Below are 21085 nucleotides of genomic sequence, written 5' to 3'. Positions count from 1 at the left end.
GCCTTTTACCTGACAGTAACTCAGCAACTCAGCACGTGTGAAATCATTTATATCTGTCCCATATGGGTCAATCTTGTCTTTACCACTGTCCCAGAAAGATAGTTGATGTTTTTGCCTCTGTGGTGTCAGGAGATATTCTCTATCTTGCTACATAGTCACCTCTTTCCTCCTTACGCTGCTTCTCATCTTATGTGGCACAAAGTCTTATAGAGTTCCCCTATAGCTCAGTTAGAACTTTTCAGTGGTTCCTGTAAATTAATTTGTTCCATTCTGAAGGCTGGCTATATAAAATAAATGTGTACTCTATAAAATTATATCCATTAAAGCAAAATAAGCAATACTGCACATGAAAACCTTAGCTGCAATGTTCTTTTGCAACACGGTAAATTACTTGGAAGCTATTAGGGCATTTCTCTTTGAAGGTTCATGTATATAAAATGCATTATTAACTCATGAAATGTTAGTGAAATGTACAGTTAAAATGACGTGACTAATAGAATAGACAGTGACACTAAACTCAAATTGTCCTTTCCCTTATCAAGTAGGGTTTTCCCTTTTTTTACAGACTATAGAGGGGCTTATTTTACCAACTGAAGATTTTTTTTTTTTATAAAGGGAATATTTTACTTCTTTCTCCCAGCTGAAAATATTAATTCATAGTAAAATCTTCCAAGAATTTAAGGAAGAATGGATTTGTGACAAAGAGATTAAAATGTGTTTCAGCATTTTTAGTCTACTGAATATAGCTTGTGGAAAATCATATGAGAATGTCAACACACAGTGACATCTGTAATACATAGGGAAAGCAACAAACCAACAGGGATGTTGGACCTTTTAAAGTTCCAGTTGAGTCCTTGCACAAGAGTGATGCTGGCAGCAAAACTGAGATAGGTTATACAGTTGTCTGCTTTTATAACAGTGCTGAGCAAGCAACTATTACTTGCATTTGTGATAGAGGTACATGTAGGCTAGACCTAAACAGATAGCCATGCACATGCATTCTGACTGTCCTTCAAATCTATCAGGGGCAATACCTTGCACACACTCTCTTTTATGTCTTATTTTTTGAGGAAAGGGAACCTGGTTGAGTGACAAGAAAGATGCTTTACAACTCACTAGATAGGTCCTCAATGAGGATTGTCAAGGTGTCAGTGCTGAAGGAAATATCTTGGCACACACTCACTCTCCATTTTGTCTAAGACAGGATGTAAAGGGCGATCATAAGACACAGCTTACACAAGTTTTTGGTTATTTGGAGTCAAAATTTTGGGATTTTCTCATAGTCAAAAATGGACCAATTCCTTCCTTTAATCTACATTAATACTTTTTAATTGTCGAATTAGTGCAAGTCTTCCCACTTCCCATCTAGACTTTAGTAAAGCCTTTGGCATAATTTCCCACAGCATTCTGCTATAGAAACTGACTGCTTATGCTTAAATGCACGTACTCTTCACTGAGTAAAAGTGGCTGGATGGCCAGGCCCAAAGAGTTGTGGTGAATGGACTTAAATCCAGTTGGTGGCTGGTCACAAATGGTGTTCCCCAGAACTCAATATTTGGGCCAGTTCTGTTTAATATCTTTATCAATGATCTGGATGAGGAGATTGAGAGCAACCTCAGTAAGTCTGCAGATGACACCAAATTGGGTGGAAGTGTTAATCTGCTCTACAGGGGGATCTGAACAGGCTGGATTGATGGGCTGAGGCCAATGGTATGAGATTAAATGAGGACAGGTGTCAGGTCCTGCACTTGGATCACAACAACCCCAGACAGCACTACAGGCTCAGGGAAGAGTGACTGGAAAGGTGCCTTGCAGAAAAGGACTTGAGGGGGTTGACTGACAGTGGCTGAATATGAACCAGCAGTGTGCCCAGTTGGCCAAAAAGACCAACAGCATCCTGGCTTGTATCAGGAATAGTGTGGCCAGCAGGACTAGAGAAGTGATCATCCCCCTGTACTTGGTGCTGGTGAGGCTGCACCTTGAATCCTGTGTTCAGTTTTGGGCTCTTCACTAAAGGAAAGACAATGAGTTGCTGGAGAGAGTGCAGAGAAGAGCAAAGAAGTTGATGAAGGGTCTAGAGCACAAGCCTTATGAGGAGCGGCTGAGGGAACTGGGGCTGTTTAGCCTGGAGAAAAGGAGGCTGAGGGGAGACCTTATCGCTCTCTGCAACTACCTGAAAGGAGGTTGTAGCATGGAGGATGTGGGTCTCTTCTCCCAAGCAGCAAGGAATGGAACAAGAAGAAATGGCTTCAAGTTGCACCAGGAGAGGTTTAGATTGGGTATTAGGAAGAATTTCTTCACCAAAAAGGTTGTGAGGTATTGGAACAGTCTGCCCAGGGAAGTGGCTGAGTCGCCATCCCTGGAGGCTCTATACAAATGTGTAGATGTAGCACTTAGGGACGTGGTTTAGTGGTAGAATTAACAGTGTTAGGTTAATGGTTAGACTTGATGATCTTAAAGGTCTTTTCCAAGCTAAATGATTCTATGATTCCCACAGTCTTCAATGTTCCTTAAATCAAGTCTAATAACTATAAATAAATACAAATATAAATATATAAAATATATATACATATACCCAAATATATATAGGCAAGTTGGACTCAATCCTTATGGGTCTCTTCCAGCTGGAGATATTCTCTGATTCTGTGTACAAATGTAAGCTCACGATTCTTACATTATTACCTTACTGCAGAAGCCATAGTGCTAGATGGATACTTGTGATCCTGATAAATTAATCTGAGTCCTTTTTAATTACCACTGGTATAACGCTATGTACCTTTCTCAGATTATCATGTTTGGTCACACAAACACCTTTCAGACTTTGGGCAAGTAAACAGATGTCTTTATGAAAGCTTGGTCTTGGTTCTTTCTATGTAATAATTTCTTCAAACTGCCCTAGCTTCATTTTTTCTTTGTACCCATCTCCTGCAAATCCTTTTGAAAAGCTGCTACTGCCTTCAGTATATCAGGTTTCAGAAAGGATGTAAATAACCTATCTATGCTGACATATAATCTGAATGTCACCTTTGTATTAATATTTTTTTGTGTGTGTGTTTATATTGGGGTAGCACTAGAGACAACCAACCGCAGACCTATGTAGTCTACCATGTACAATAAAAAAACAGTGCCTGACTCAGTGAGCTTACAGTATAATCAGTGGAACTCTTTTCTTTGCCAGTATATGTTGATGAATGGCTGTGTTGAAGAGATACATGTTAATATATAAAGTCAGAGAGGGAAAGCTTGGCATTTCTTGTATATATTTTAATAATTCAAGTACTGCAATGTCAGTGCTCTATGAAGTATCAGTTCACAAGGACTTTTGGATCACCTGGGAAAATGCACTAAGTTTTACTGTGTACCCTGCAGTGAAACCTGAAATTATGGAAAGAATAATTTACAGCTTCTGAGGTCTGCATCTGTTCTTATTTTGTAATACTAAAATTGCATGCACATCTCTTTATAACTCTTGATCTGCTATTTGCCTTCCATTCTTAATTTTGCCTTCATAACCTGTTAATATTGCAGCTAATTCCCAAATTCATGCCTACAAGAGCTCTTTGGTTATCCTTTTATTTATAAACCACCAGCTGATCAAACAAACGTTACAATTAGATAAGTAAAGTTGTAAATTTCTAGACAGTTCTGAAATAATTAGCTTTATGGTATTATTGAAGGAGCTGCTATGCATCTGAGACTTAAGACGTGGTGATGATTGTCTAATACACTGGCCAGTAACATGTTATATTAAGTCAAAACTGGATTGAAAAACAGTTCATAATATGTATGTATGTACATAATATATATGTATGTATGTATGTATTATATTGAGACTTGGAAAGAAATAAAGAAACTCTTTTTGCTGGTTTCAGTATTAATAATAATAAGACATCCACAATCTTCAAAGTTTATCTCCTTTTATCTTTTTAGCAGCTCCAGTTTTTACACCCTTTCCTGACACACGCAACCTAAAATCAAAGAAAAAACTAACACTTTCTTCAAGAACAACACATACTATACAGTCAGAGTTCATCTGTTTAGGTAGAACGTATTCCCAAATGACACAGAGGAAAGCAAATAAAAGGATCCTTCATCAAAAATAAAAAATGAGGAATGACAAAGTTCAGGTTTATATGGACAAACATTATGCACGTGACTCATCAGAATGTTTTTTAGATTTCAGATATGAAAGGTCCTGTCTCGTAGTCAAACATACACCAAAAACCTGGGTTTGGGGAAAAGTTGAAGCCACTTCATCTGAACTCTTTTATGCAAGGAACAATGAACATCTGCTGATACTGTTGTGGTCTCTTGGGTCAACAGTCCAAACTTTGTTGCTGCTGATTTTCATTGTCAGCAAACGGAGAGCAATACCCTCAAGAAAAAAAGGAACTTGCACTATCAGTTTTATTAATGTATCTTCTGTTCCTTGTGTTGTGGGTTGTGTTTCACTACAGCTCGTACAGAGACAGACACAGGTTTCACAGAAGGCTTTCTCTCAGTACAGATGTGGTACTGCATTGTTTGAACTGGACAGTTTTCAACTACTTTTGTTTAGTCTAAATTGTGTTTATGCCTTGGTATACATTTTTCATTCTGTCACATTTTTTTCAGATTTTTGTTTGAGGATAACAGTTTTCACTGACTCTGAAAAATATATTTGAGTCTTTACAGTATCCAGAACCTATGTGGACCAAAATAGATTAGACAGCCATTGTTCTCACTGACATGGAATGTTGTTTGCTTGTTTGTTTGTTTTTTCATTTGTATAATGACACATTCACTCTCTATTTAGTGCTCCAGTTATATACGTTTCATGATTCTTTTCATACTGTGACAGGAATAAGAGTTGATATAGTAAAAAGCCTTCAAGCACTTAACACAGAGCTACAAATTCCAAAACCTAGTTGAGTCTTTTCAGGGTGGGTGGGTTCAGAGTTATGACATCAGTTGGACTGCAGTGAATGAATCAGCTATTCAGATTCACATAAATTATTCTTATTACAAAGCCCTTTCATCACAGAATCACAGAATGATTGGGGTTGGAAAGGGGTTCTGAAGATCACCTAGTCCAACCCACCTGCTAAAGCAGGTTCACCCAGAGCAGATCACACAGGGGCATGTCCAGGCAGGTTTTGAATGTCTCCAGAGAAGGAGACTCCACAGCCTCTCTGGGCAGCCTGTTCAGTGCTCTGGCACCCTCAAAGTAAAGAAGTTTCTCCTCATATTCAGTCTCTTCTCATAAGAAAGATGTTCCAGACCCTTAATCATCTTTGTAGCCCTTTTCTGAACTCCCTCCAGTAGTTCCTTGTCCTTCTTAAACTGGGAGCCCAGAACTGGACACAGTACTCCAGATGTGGCCACACCAGGGCAGAGTAGAAGGGGAGAATAACCTCCCTCGACCTACTGGTCACACTCTTCATGATGCACTCCAGGATACTGCTGGCCTTCTTGCCCACAAGGGCACACTGCTAACTCATGGTCAACCTCTTGCCGACCAGGACTCTCAGGTCAATCTCTACAATACCGCTTTCCAGCAGGTCAACCTCCAATCTGTACTGGTGTTATTCTTCCCCAGGTGCAGGACCCTACACTTCCCCTTGTTCTTCTCTGCCTAGTCCTCCAGCCATCCAGATCTCACTGAATGGCAGCACAACCTTCTAGTGTGTCAGCCACTGCTCCCAGTTTCATATCAACAGCAAACTTGCTGAGGATACTTTTCATGCATTATTTCATTGGCAGACTTGATTGTTGCTTTTTCATGTGTTGAAAAATGCTTTTCTCAAGGAATACTTTCAAATGGAAGGCTGACCATCCAGTGGTGCCTTTTACCCATGGTCTTTCTCTCTAGCTACGTCCTGAGTCTCAGCAAGACATGTTGTTTATGTGATCATTCTATATTATTCCAAGAGATATGTCCAAACCTTTTGGCAGTATGGGAGAAGAACAAACATTAATACTTTCCTCTCTGCTGTTAAACATATGTTGACACAAAATTATTCCTCCACATGCCTGAATGAAGAGATTGTTGTGCTATGTGGCAGGTCATATTATTTCACCTTCAGTGTAAATACAATTGAAATAGTGTTAATGTTGCATTGCTGAGTTGCTCTCTACATGAAACTCTTTCCGTACTTTAAAGAGGATACATCATAAATTAATTTTTTGTATCTGATTAAGATATCTTGATTAATATATCTTGATTTCTCTTGTTGTATCAGTTACTTTCAGGAAATTTAAGCACATCAAATTACTTTTCTAATTTTATATGAGTCTAGTCCGGCAGATACATACAGTAGCTTTTTCTATTCTATTTTTCCACAATTAATGGAAATTATTTTTCTCTTGGTCTATGTAAGAACAACACAAAGAATGGCAGTATAGGCACTTTGTTTACATTTCAGTCATATGGTAAAGGTTGAAGCTATGCATAATCTAGTCCCAGTGCCAAACTTTAGTGAATCACTGCATGGAACTGCATGGGGTGCCTCACAGAGAGGAGTCAACTGTTGGAAAGTAAAATGTGGGAAAGCAAGATGTGCGGTTCCAGCCACCTGGATTATAAAGGAAGATCAATACCAACATGACCATCCGGATGGTCGAAGACATACTACTAACATAATAATATATAAAGGGCCTTGGACAGATTACTTTGAAGTACGTTTCTCATGATTGTAAAAAGTTATAGCCCAGACTCGTGAGAATGGTATCTTGGGCTGGATAACCACCCCCAAGTGCATGGGATGTGTGAATGTCGTTGGGCCTGGTCTGTGAATGAGTGGAAAAACAAGTGAGACAAACATCACATGAGTTTAATGTGTTCTTAATAACAATTAGTGGAAAAACACCTTTTGTAAACATCTTAGTCCATGCTCGTACCTGTAAATCCTATGAATTGACAATGGTGAATAAAGAAAGCAGCCTAGGCCTAGGTCAGCTCTCTGCTTGGCCAGGCTCTGTGCTCCTCATGAACTAGATCTCTGCCTCTGCGTGAATTTCTGTCTGCGTCCTGGTACGTGTCGTCTCTAATCGCCGCAGTCAATAAGCATCCAGGCAGGTTGTTTTGCAGTTAGTCGAGGCTAGCCCACCGTGAGAACTGAAAAGAACTTATCCAGCCTTGAAACCAGTAGTTGTCACTATAGGTGCTCACTATGAACAAATGTTTGACTATTCACTAGAAACAAACGTTTGCAAATGCACATAGCTAGCACTTTTTTTTTTTTAATTGATACTATTTAATAATACATTGCTACATAAAACAATATTTAATAATACATTGCTTTGAGCAGCACAACACTGTTAAAGGAAGAGAGACAAACCATTGCTTCCCCCATCACGAGTCACCTAAATTACAGGTAGAGCATTTCTCTATCTTTATGGGCAGCTGTATCTTTACAACGAGGAAAAAATCTGGTGAAATGAGTAAAAATCATTCCATATGTCTTTTTGATATAATGAATAAATTTACTCTCACAGTGTCTTAACTCTTTAATAATTTCAACTTTAATTAATTTACTGTTGAAAAGCCCTCATTATTTATAGACACTATTCATTTGGAAAGAACAAATGTGAGCAAGTTTAATAGGACAGAATTAGATAAAACAGTCATACAAATGGTGAAGTTAGCCCATGCTGCTTTGAAAGAGACAATCATCGTCTCAGTGATTGATGAAGCAATGAGAAAAAAGGCAGAAAAAATTCATTAGGAAAAATAAAAGAGTATCTGCTTTACATTTGTAAACATTGCCTAGCTCTTGCCCATTTTATATTAAGCAAGTAAAATTTTTGTCCACTATATATAGCTATTCCAATTGAGTTCACACAATACATGAAATATGAAAATAAAAAAAATCAAAATATACAAAAAAAAAGGTGAAGAGTGAATCAAAATTCCTAATCTGAAGAGAGGAATTAATTACTTTTTCTTCATAAAGTAAATGCATTTTAATGTTATCTTGCTAATTTTGGTATTTTTAGAATGTAATTTCTTCCCTAATTAATAGACCTAGGAAGATTAGAAAGTCCAAAAGCGTTATCACAGAATCACAGAATCACAGAATGTTGGGGATTCTTTTTCATTTGTGAATGAGTAACCACCAGGCAGTGACTTGAACATCATAGTCATTTATCCTTTGACAAAAGAAGACTTGCATGATTGCAAGGAGTTCACAGTGCTGTTTAAAAGGTTGGAACAAATCTGAATGGTGGATAAATACATAAAAATTATGATCCTGCTTATGTACACTGAGTCAAACAGAAGAAGCTAGTTTATTAGCTTTATTTATTGGTAAATTATTTACACATGTTCAGTCTTAAATGGCCTTGCAATAATGACATTACTTCCAACTCTACAAATTTTAAAATTATTAGGTTGTTGAAATGATGTTTCTATTCACATCATACTTTTGATATACTTCTCTTACATTCAGCAGTTTTGTCTGGCCAAGTTATTACTACAGTCTTTAAGTACAGGCCTTACATTTTGCTGTCAAGAACTATGTTGAAAACTGCATGGCTAAAAAAAATTATGTACTGTAGCTTTACTGAAATGAAAATAATACTGAGAAATCTTCAATATTTAGTATGAAAGTGCACTATCATCTTATTTCCTTATGTTTTTTATATACTTTTGTCCGAAATGTTATAGGAAAGGTAATCTATGAGGAGATAATTTTACATCTCATTTTTTTTGTCAAGGGCAAATGTCCAAAATACATGACCTGGAACATTCCCTTGCTGTAAGCATAATTGGTATGTAGTAAGAGTGTTCAACTGCTAATTAATGGTACTCAAGTTTCAGGAATGTAAAGAATTAGGAATTGCATGAAAACTACTATTTCTGTTAGAAATAGTCTTTCAAATCGAGGAACAGGAAGACCAGAGACACCATGAATTGTTTTTATGAGGTCAAACTTGATGGAAGTGTATGCATATTCAAAATTATGAAAACTCAAAAGAGTGTAAGAAAATAAATAAAAAAACCAACAACTTGAAAGTTCAGCATATAGTGAGATCTATGCTTAAAGTGTCTAAAATTCCTAGGTATGTCCACATAAATAAATCATAATTAAAAATTTGATAATTTCCTTTGCTTGAGTTAGATGCCAAAATATATGACTTTTTGGGATGTTAGAGAGTCCTTCTTGGAGACAGCAGTAGAGGCAGTGCATTTCTCTGATATATTATATTAGTTTACAAAGCGACTTGGATTTTGCATCAGGTTTTCAGCACAGAGGCACACAAGGTAGTGGATTTGTCTCTAAGATATTTGATAAAACTAAATATTTGCAAAAATCCCATTCCTTGTAGCAATTTAGAAATTAGACAATGTAACACAAAAATATAGTTTAAAACATTGTGACATAATAAGAACTGTATGTTAGTGTTTTATTTCATCTTAGATAGTTTGAAAGAATTTAACTTTGAATGAGCAAATCTATTTCAACTCTTCCTTTCAGAAAAAAAAAAAATCAAAACAAAATGAAAGTTTAAAACTAGTGGGGAAATTGAATTATTTTTCTCTTTACATAGAAATAATTCATAAGCATCAAGACACAAATAACTTCAGTGTGTATTTTGTCATGACACAGAGAAAAGCATAATGATATATATGTGGCATTTCTTTGATTCTCAAGGAACTGCAGTCCTCCATGGGCTATTGAAGAAATATAATTTGTGAGACACATTCTACCTTGGACAAAAGTCCTACTCACATGCACATGCACATGCAAGTAGATTTTAATTTCAGCACAAATTCTGTTGCTAAGATATAACATTTTATGTCTATTGCTTCTATAAGAAGGTAGTGTTTCTTTCCAATGCTGCATTATAAATATTTTTTTAAATGTTCTTCTGGTAAGTATGCCAAGGTGCAGGTCAGAAGAACTTGCCCAAATTCATACAGTAGGTTAGAAGCAGAACCAAAAGTAGAATCTGGTTTCTGAACTTCAAATATAGTACACAATCCTATGGGCTACCCTTTTATACTGACAGGACAGATGGAAAAGGATTGGTGTCACTATCATGTCATTATTATTTTTATCTTATGTCACTGTCATCTAGCCATGGAGAAAGATATTTTAAACAAAGTTAAGTCTTAGGTTCTCTCAGAAACCTGTGAACCAGCAGGGAACAATTCTGGATGTTGTGTTCAATTGCTTCTCCCTGTTTAGTAGGTTGCAAGCCTGCCATTTCAAGCAGAAATTGAATGGCAATTTCATAAAGCTGAAAGTCCTCTTTCATCTCTTCACCATTTTACTTCAGTGAACTATAAAAAATATTCATAAGCCAAGACATACAAATCCATGTGACCCAAATGTGGGGCCCACAGGAATGACTTTGTCTCCATGCTTGTTGACTGTTGGTGAACAGCTGTTCCAGACAGTGAATGACTAATATATTTCTCCTTTCTAGAGGGAAAGAAATTAAACCGCAATTGCACGTCCAATATAAAGTCAGAAGTCATACCTTAGTGGCCTAAATTTGAAAATAATTCACTTTTATGCCAGTCAGAAGTTTCACAACACAAATATTAATTAATTTATCAGCATAGTCTAAGAACATTAGATAAGGAGCCTAAACTCCTCTTGTGCTTATAGGCTGTTTTTGTGTTCCTGAATAATTTCTGTAGATGTACATTTGAACTTTCTTTTGTTACCTGTAGATTGTGTTTAAATTACGTTATTTCACTTTTGCATTTCAAATTCAGAAGTAATCTCATTTTTCATTAAAAATAGAATGAATCTACTTGGATATAAAAGCAGCAAAAGAGGAAACTATCACACATAAGAAAGATACATAATTAAGAGGCAAAGAATTTTGAATTACTAGCTTGATAAATTATTGCATGTACTATACATCATGTGCATGTTATTTACTAAAGTAGATTGAATCATCCCCAGAGGCTATTTGCATTTGAATTCAGTTTAATGTTTCAGTTTACCACAGAGATGAGTAAACAGGCTTGTCTAAAACAAGAAATGGCCTAAGAGTGCTTCTGAAACTTTTAAAATGAGATTAATCATCTCTTACCTTCATTACTTTTATTCATTTGTCCCAATCTTTAAAGGGTTGTAAATGGATGAAAACAAACAAACAAACAAACAAACAAATGACAAACAAATGACAGAAAATCTTAAACAATGTAAATGAGTGCATCTTACTGAAATTAAAGGGAAATACAAGTGTTTACCTTGACTGTTAACTTGTTCTATTGTTTCTTATAATGGAGCCCAAACAAGCAGTATTTATAGTTTATCAGTACAATTCATCCTTTCCCGTTCTTTTGTAAAACAAATCAACCAACCAATCAAACAAACAAACAAAAACACAAACAAAAAAAAGACAGGAATACATATATGTTTCTGTTATTATGTACCACCTTATCCAGTACTTTAAGATAACCTTAGGAAAAAATAACGGAAACAGGTAAGATGAACACCAGTGTGTTGTCCCAAACCAGAGGCACACAATGTCAGCTTCACTTACACTGGATATATTGTTCATCCAGTTTGCCAAAATGCAAAGGATTGTAATGGTTTTAAGTTGCACAGATTTCCCATTCTCAGGAGCTATCTCAGGTTTGGTTATTAAATCCACAGCCAATGCAAAAGTTTCTTTCTATAAATATCAGCCTCTCTATTGGTGATGCACAGAACACACCTAGTAACATAAGATAGTAAAATCATCCATCTGTAGCCTTATAATAATCAAAAAGTTTTCATCACTTTCTTTCTGTTGGTTAGATTTCCTAAAGGCCAAATAAAACTTATGAATGATATTCATATGTCAGAGGAACTGTGGGTCATTAAACATGTCTCTGTACATAACGATTAATGTGAGAAAATGTTGACATTTACACTTGTAGGAATAACACTTGTTTAAGCATTTTGCTTTCATTCCTAATATTTCTTTTCTCAAGAAGGCTAGATTTTAGAAACAGAGAATTTTCTCTTGAACTCTCTGCACTCTTGAAGTTCTTTGTTTCTCCAGGCAAGTATGTATTAATAGATCTGCCGTTGTTTAACTGTGTAACAGGGAAGAAAATATTACCTTGTTAGCATGCCTCTCTGAATGATAAACTAACATATTTTGATGGGTACTAAGAGAACTGTGAGAGGGAAGGTGTATGTTTTTTTACAGTCACACACACTTAAAATTAATGCTTTCTTGTGAAACATAATAAGATGGAGGAAAAGCAGAAGTTAAACTCCAAAGTTTTAAATTTAATTTTAAGAATAAAAAATTTATTCATTCTCTCCTGGTACTTCACCATTCTCTTTCTATAGTTCAGAACTGAAAGGTCAACACATTGCTTACTATGTCACAGCCTTTTGTACATCATAATTTATCAGACCAGTAACTAAAAATTTACTAGATCAAAGGATTTGAAGATAACCACAATTATCTTCTTCCTGTGGTTGCTCATGTTTGACCAAGCTAATTATGCCTTGAGTCTTTCCAGATTTATACAGTAATTCCCAAAGAGTCCTTTTAGAAGGATGGCTGCCAGAAGGGCAGAAGAAACAGCTTAGAGAATGTTAATGGGACTTACGAACAGCAGGTTTTAAAGATCTGTGACCTATCATAGGAGAGTATCTTACAACAGCATCTTTAATAAGGGCAGGCGGGTGGCGACAGTAGTTCAAGTTTGTGACTTGACTTGAAACTAATGACACTGCTTCAATATGCAGAATAACAACATTTATATGGCAGAGCTCATGTTATTTGTGATTCACAGCAAGGAGTAGATGTTACCCTAAAGCTCATTCCAATACTTCTCCAGAAATTGATACATTGATGCAAAGCCAGATCAATAAGTTTAAAAAAATATGGACTCATTTTCAACTGAATATGTTTGTTTATACCCAATGGGCAGTTGATTTGAAAAAGCAACCAACTGATTGAGGTCTGAGGTTTGCACAGCTGAATCATGAAGAAAGCAACATAGAAATGCAATTGCTGGAAGTTTTGGTGGGGAAACTAATCAATAGCTTACTTCTTCCCAGTTGTGGAATAAATACAATTCCAGATTTCTTCTTAGTTGAGCTACAGCACATTGCAGTGCTTGATTTTTTAATATCATGTTATCGACGTTCATGTAGAAAAGTGTTTGTAGTCAAACTTAAATCAAGGAATACTTGATGTAAAGTATAAGTGTAAATTTAAACTTCTACTAAATTTGAAGATATTACCTTCTGCATAGATGTCCCAAGCACAAAAAGGGAAGTTAAATTTGAGAAGCGCATTATTTATAATGTGTATGTTTTGTCCTTTAAATACACAGAGATGGAGTTGAAAGCTGTAACAACATAACTTTGCTAACAGAGATTTTCTGTTTCCCCGCAATGCTGAGAAAATCGCTGGTGTGAAATTGTGCAAAAGGTCATTTTCAGAACTGACAATTTTAATATAATCATAAGTACAATTCTTGTAGCTATCAAGCTATTGCTATTTCCTAAGCAAAGCAGGCTCATAGAAACAGATCCAAAATGAAAGCCAAACTCAAATGTGGGTCTAACCATGAAAGAGTTTTAAAGTTATGAAGGTGATCCATCTTAATGCAATAATTTGCTATAGGAAAATCCTGACCAATCCAAGGTTATGTGAGACTGAGATCCACCTCCACCTGCAATTTAATACAGTTTAAATTCACTCTTTGGATATCCTGGAGGGTGTTAGGCTGATGCCCATTCTGGGTGAAAGCACTGAAATTGATGATTTTTTTTTAAATATTCAAAATGCCGTAGACCAGAGAAAGGAACTGAGAACAGCAGTGAGCAGGACTTCAAAGACTAATGATTAAACAGGTAGGATCAAGGGAATCATCACTGTCACCTCCTGTTCAAAGAACTGGTAATGTCCTCCATGTAGTGACTTCATCTGAGAATGATGCTCAGATCCCCCATTGAAGATGTCATTTCTGTCATGCTTGGACCATCCTTTCTCAGGTATCATTAAACTAAAGACAACAGGCAATTAAGGATGTGCTCTGAAGACCCAACAGCTGATTAGCAAAAGTCCAGTGGAAGTACAGCTCTTGTGTACACTATAGGGATATTTTTTTTATTAGTTGGTTGCTTAAGTACCCATTTTTATTCTAAAAATTCCAGTATATTGTCCATCAACATATCACATGAGATCTTTTGCATTACTTGTCTCTTTATGTGATAATTTTTGCAGTACTTCTGATTCCGCAGAATACACCTAAGTTTGGAATCTACTGTTCTAAACATCTAGTTTGTATTGACTGCACTTTGTAGAAAGGTTAGGAAATTTCATGGCACTAAAAAACTTAGTTAAGCTTCAGAACTCAGCCTTCCAGCACTGTCTTAAAAGTGATATGTATGACTTTCTTCTGACATGTCAATGATTTTATTCCATTTTCTGGAATATCATTAACACATTTCAGTGTTAAAGCTAAAAATGAAATCCTAAGAGTGTGGATTTCACTAAGCCACAGGAAGTACTGATCAAACAGTAGCTAGGCAGCAATGAAGCCGGTTTAATATAATATCGTCGAAAGTGGTCTGCCTATATAAGATGTATGATCTATAATCTAACATCTTAAACACTCCCTCTATCGAATTTTATCAGTTTTGTATAGAAGATGCAGTGCAGTACTGTCTGAGAAACCATGTATGGTATTTTGTGATATTTTAATACCTTCAGAGTACTCATCTACCAGAAATTATAATTAAAATCTAATTAGCTATGGGAATAAGATAAGTGTGGGAATGTTTTTCCATTCTCAATACACTGAGCTCAGTGAAACAGCAACAGTGAGGGTAATGGGGTGAGACTGTCCATGTTGCTGTTTTCAGAGGGTTCTTTCAATATGACCCTTTTTCACTAGACCATGCAAGTCTCATTGCTAGCATTGTATTAGTGTGATTTTATTGCAGAATCAAACAATAAAGGCTTATATTTTAAAAAATTTCTTCCTTATCAAGAGAAAATGCTTGCTATGAATGAACAAAACATTTACACTATTCATCATCTAATAGCTACAAAATATGCAGCTTGTTCCAGGGAGGGTTGATCTTGTTCTGAAATTGATGCTATTAATTATTAGAAAAGCCCTTCAGGAGCTATGCACTTGCACACAGTGCTGGAAGTCCTCTCTTCTACTAACTCATCATTGTGAGTTTGTCCTTCCAAATTTGCCTGGACTATTCATTGTCTCTGGGATTTGAACAGAATGGCGAAAAGCAATTCCTATCCACACAGAGGTAAAAAAACCCCAATAAATTAGTCCCTAAATGAAGGTAGCTTGAATTATCTTTCTAATTCTTGGAGTGAAAGTTGCATGACAGAATTTTTTCAGTCATATGAACTTGGTGATTTGATGCAAGAGTTTGAAAATGCTGGGTGAGTATCTCTTTGCACTATTTATGTTGGTTTTCAATAGCACATGGAATGCTAGTAAACATCCAAAAGACTGAAATAAACATTGTGCCCTTGTTTTAAAATAGGGAGACAGGCTAGAGAAATGGTCTGACAGGAACAAAATGCAGTTCAAGAAAGAAAAGTGCAAAGTTCTGCACCTTGGGAAGAACAATCCCATGCACCTGGGGAAGAACAATCCCATGCACTAATATGTGCTGGGGGCTACCAAGTTGGAAAGCAGCTTTGCAGAAAAGGACCTGAGGGTCCTAGTGGACACCAAGTTGAACATGAGCCAGCAATGTGCCCTTGCCACAAAGAAGGGTCAAGATATTCTGGACTGCCTCAGGCAGCAGTTGAAAGGAGGTGATCTTTCCAATTTATTCAGTACTAGTGGGGCTATGCCTGGTGTAGTGGGCCCAGTTCTTGGATGTCTGCTACAAGAGACACATAAAGCTACTGCAGAGAGTCCAGCAAAGGGCCATAGAGACGATTAAGAAACTGGAGTATCTCTTACATGCGGAGAGGCTGGGACTGCCCAGCCTGGAGAAGTCTCAGGGGAAATCTTAATATAATGTATGAATACCTGATGGGAAGGAATGAAGAAGGAGAAAGACTTTTTTTCAGTGGTGACCTGTGACAGGACCAGAGGGATTGGACACAGACTGAAACACAGGAAGTTCCATCAGGAAACATTTTTACTGGCACAGGTTGTCCAGAGAGGTTGTAGAGTCTCCATCCTTAGAAATATTCCAAAGCATGCTGGACATGATCCTGGTCAACCAGCTCTAGGTGGCCCTGCTTGAGCAGGGCTCAACCAGATGACCTCCAGAGGTCCTTGGCAACCTCAATAGTTCTGTGATTCTGAAGTGGACAAGGTTTTTATAGTTCTGTCAGCTCAACATTCATGTTAAGTAAAAAAAAAAAAAAAAAAAAGAATAACTGATACAAGTCCCAGTCGAGAATTCAAGGAGTGGAAAATAAATGAAGCACAATATGACCATTCATGTGTGCTTCAGTTGTTAATTTCATATTACAATATCCAGTCCTTGAAGATGAGCGTGACGGGATCATATGGATTTTTATAGAGGGAGTCAAAGATGGCTTTTTCTCCTCAAATCAGCTGGTCATTTTAATGGGAAGATTTAAATGTAGGATGGAGAAAGCAGAAGAATTGTTGAAGCTGATTTTTAGCACAACATTTTTACATCTTTTAGCAATGATCAGAAAAGAAGTCACTGATACAGTTTGCAGATGACACAAAACCTGGAGGAACAGTAAATAAAGAAGAGAACTGATCAATAAGACAAAGCGTTCTGAGTTTATAAAGCCAGACTTATTAAAAAAAGGTTGGCCATGCATAGCTGGCAGAAAACATTGGCTCTGAGAAAGCCTTGTGTGTAGTGGTAAACTATCATAAACTTAATTGTGACCTAGAAAAAGTCTGTATGACATTGTTATGTAAAGCTGCTCATTGAGATTGAAAAGAATAAAGACAGACTAACTAAATCAGATTGAACTAAAAATCCCTACTGATGATGTTCCTCAAAGTATCCAAGAGCACCAATGGTAAAATAAAAATGTAGAGTCAAATAGAAACAGACTAAAAATAGTCATATGAGTGAAAAACTTAGTGACAGAATTTCTCACATTACATTGTTTGGGCTGTTAAAAAGAGACTTCACAGGGGGTTTGTGTTGCCTGGAAAAAGCACAGATTGACATCAGTTCCAGCCAACATTGACTAAGTTGACAGAAACAAGTCCTGTTTCATACTGCCAAGTGAATGACCTGAACTCTAGGCTACCCCAGTCAGAGTGAGAAAAAAGACAAGGACCCAAAAACCAATTGCCTTAACCCAACTCCACACTCAAAGAGAGCCCTGGCTCCCGCTATCATTCCATCCTTTGCAGGTCTTTCTGCTTCCTCTCCTTATTTCTCTCAGCTTTCTTAGTCTCTCACTTTTTGCACTCTGTTATGAAAAACCTCGCTCAGCTAGTAAAATACTAGGAGTATTGTTTTGTGCAGGTATACAGATAAAGAGAAGATCTTGAAAAGCACAATGTTTGTACAAATGTGTCAGGTCTCAGAACACCTTTGTTTCCAGAACAGAAGTTGGAGGTGAAATTGCACCACTTTGTATATTTAATTTAGGGTTCACTGTTTTCTTCTTTCATGTCTATGTTTATCAAATAAGAGACAGAATCAGAGTTTAACAATGATCATGACTGCAATACCCAATTTATTTTTAAGTTATTTTCTCATTCTGAAAGACTATTTATAGCTACCCTTAATATCAGTAAATCTCTGTTTTCCTTTAAGACTAAGAAGAAGAAGTCTTCAATAGAATTCTTACTCAATATTTTGCATTTTGATGTTATAAAGGTTTCTTTCTCTGCATATTTACTGAAGAGGATTCTAAAAAAAAAAAAAAAAAATAATTTTTGCCATAGAACTAAGCAAATTGAGTTTTGTGCATTTAAAATACCAAACCTTATTTAACTATTTAATGAGTAGGTTAAACTGATTTCGTTGCCATTCTAGGACAATTTATTTCATCAGAAGTACTACAACAACTCCAAGTGCAATTATTTGCCCAAAGGAATAAAGTAATACACTGGTCTACAAACACAAAAATCTCAAATAGCAGCAGGTTAAGTCCCTTACCTCTGAAACTGATTCTGCAGCAAATGCTGAGCACAGTCACAGTGTCACAGCAAAGAATGTTAGTACGTGGCAGCTGGATAAGAAAAGAAGAAATTAAAATTATTCAAGATTTGAGAAATATTTAAAGAAAGATATCTCCCAATTCTATAGAATGAAAAGACAGCTAATAGTTTCTTGAGCATAGTCCTTACATACATGAAAAAAGAAAGACTCTTTTAATTAGTAAAAGAAATACAGAAACCCATGGCTGAAAAATGACAGTGGGAAAGTACAGATGAGAAAAGAGTTGCTCTGTAGTAGCAGTTATGATATTTAACCATTAAACCAACATTTTTTCAGAAGTGATGTTAAATCCCATATTCTGTATTAGCATTTAGTATACTTCTATCTTAGATGTGAAATCAGACTACCTTATCACAGCAGTCCACCCCACTTTTCCAATCTGTGACCTGAGCAGTGTCTGTTGTGGTATGCAGGTACAACAAGACTCTGAATCTAAAGTAGTTACATTTTTTTTTTAATTTCCTCCCCAGTCCTTCATTGGAAATCAGCAAATTACTCCAGAGCTTCAGCTTTGTAACGTAACACTCCCTTTAGGCTCCTGGATCTAATTGGATTAGGGTTGAATCCAGGTAAATTGCAGCACATAATATTTCTGTGTATTCCACAGAAGACTTTGTAATGTTCCTGGAAAAACTGAGTGAATGACTTATACTCTGGTATGGGTCTTTTTTTTTGTCTTTTTTTTTTCTTTGTTTTCACTACCTGATCTTCAGGATTGTACAGTCTAGACTCTAACTTCATAAAGATCTCATGAAGATCAATACTTTTAGTTAAATAAGAAAACAGATCTTTTATAGATAACTTCATGCCATTTCCTTTGTTGCATAACAGCTACAATTCACCTCAGCCTAATGGACTACAAAATCAAAAGATTCATTACAATAATTTTCAGACCTGCATGTAACAGCATAAACGTATCTGTATTATATTTGTTGTGATAATTTAGATGATGTCACTTAAACAGCACATTGCAAGTTGTTCTGGTTTAAACTTGAAAGAATTTATACAGAATAGTGGACAGTGTATATTTCTGTTTAGAAGGCAGTAGTCTCATTTGTATAACTTGAAAACGTACATACACCACTACTGTAATATTACTGGTGTGTACACATTTCTGCATATAAAGTCATTTTTTCCAAAATATTCATGTGTACAAAAATTTATCTCAGCTGATGTTTTGGTATATGCATAGCATTATATGAATGACCTGAAGAGCAAGGCAACAGCCAAGGCAGGGCTAGGGTGACATAAACACCACATTTTGATGCATAGGTCTAACTCAAAGAACTAACCATAAAATATTTTTCTCTTACATGCTGTTTCTATATAATCTTTACGTTAGCATCTAGACCTCTGATCCCATAGAACTTAGTCCTGATGTATGATCTACCAAAGCTTCTGACTCAGCAGCTGTCAATTTACTCTAGCCAGTTGATTTATCTGTAGACAAACATAATTAATCTTCCTGTAGAGGTCCTGCATCCTCTATAGAACTACAAAGAGAGCTGATCTTGACATGTGTTTCTCTCCGTCCTGTCTTTCTGAACGAAGTGCCTCATCCACATGCATCAGCAGTTTTTAACTCACATGTATGAGTTGAATATGGGACACGTGCTCATAAAATGTCTCTGAATAGGGTTGGTCAGTCAATAGGAATCTCCTTCCCTAGCACCCATGTGTCAAAAGTAACTGCACAAAAGTAACTCCACAAACACCTACTGAAAATGTTTGATTAAGATACACTTAGGGCACGTTCCTATTCACAGCTATCCAGCTATCACACTTGTGAGGTTACACAGTGTTTACGTAGCTGTTGACTGATGGGGTCCAGTTACTTGGTGTACTGGAAAATAAACTTAGTAGAAAGAAAAAGTCTCTGCCAAACCTACATCTGATGCAGCAAAAGTCCAGGAACTCATAGCTAGTGTAGGGGAAAAGGGAGAACAGATCAGGACTAACCTCTTTCAATACAGTTTTCTATTATATTTTCTTAGTCTTACATAAAGATACACCAGTACCTAGAGGTATGCCACCCAAGCCTAAGAGAAACTTTGAGTTATATTCCCAAGCGTGATTTAGCGCAACAAGCTAACTAGGTCTGTGTAGGAGGTTTATGATGTTACTGTTAGTCATCATGTTCTTCAAGTTCTGCCCACTGGAAGTCAATAGTGATTTTCCTGTTCCTTATTTAGGGCTGAGGAGTTGCTAAAGCTGGCACAGGATTAGATTTCTGGTTTTGTTTTATCACACTTCGCAGGATCAGTTTGGATAGCGAGGGGAGACTTGAATATCAGGTTCCCGCTATGTAAAAAATATGTAAATATTTAAACTGGCTATCAATGCCACAAGTGGAGAATATGTTTAACATCAAATCTGCTGCTAGCACTTCATGAACAACAGTGAATTTGCCTAAAAATGTAATTTTGTAGAATTAAAATAATAGATAACATTCTATTTTACTTATAAATGTTGGACAAACATTTCAGGTTTTAATCAGAGCTGCTCTCCCCCTTACTTTATCTGCATAGATCAATCACCTTTTACACATTTTGGTCCTATCAGAATTTGTAGTGCATTGCAGAGAACATGTATATTCCACTGGTTGAGCACAGCTATTAGTAATTTAGCAATTAGTAGTACCTGAAAGAAAATTTTTTAAAAATCACTGAATTTTTAAACCTACAGCTGAATCTAAATGAAACAGAACAACACATGGTACCCTAGTCTGGCACAGGCTGCACAAGGAAATAAACAATGGGAAACATAACTTTTCAGCTTTTTGATAGCAGGTAATACAGTTCAATATTTATCTTTTCACATCTGTGCAACCTTGCTGATGTCCCTACAGAAAATTCAGATGCAAACAATGATATTCAGGTAAATAATTTTTTAGCATACATTTGACAATTCTGTTGACTGATGCTCCTTTTTGTGTACTTTATTTCAAGTCCAAATAGAAGGTGTATTCTCCC

At 36.4% G+C, this 21085-nt stretch overlaps 1 protein-coding gene across 1 annotated transcript in view; it reads left to right on the top strand.

Annotated features, from left to right (window-relative positions):
• The first annotated feature begins 1945 nt into the window (after positions 1-1945).
• Positions 1946-21085, top strand: part of FASTKD3 (FAST kinase domains 3) — a 225900-nt gene continuing 206760 nt past the window's right edge. The window contains exon 1 of the mRNA XM_082045309.1: positions 1946-1966. The gene's annotated coding sequence lies outside the window, so the exon portion shown is untranslated. The remainder of the gene's footprint in view (positions 1967-21085) is intronic.

This window comes from Streptopelia decaocto, assembly GCF_964273445.1.
Source record: "Streptopelia decaocto genome assembly, chromosome: 2".
Taxonomy (NCBI): domain Eukaryota; kingdom Metazoa; phylum Chordata; class Aves; order Columbiformes; family Columbidae; genus Streptopelia; species Streptopelia decaocto.
The sequence above is the reverse complement of the archived record's forward strand: the minus strand, read 5'-3'. Positions and strand labels throughout refer to the sequence as shown.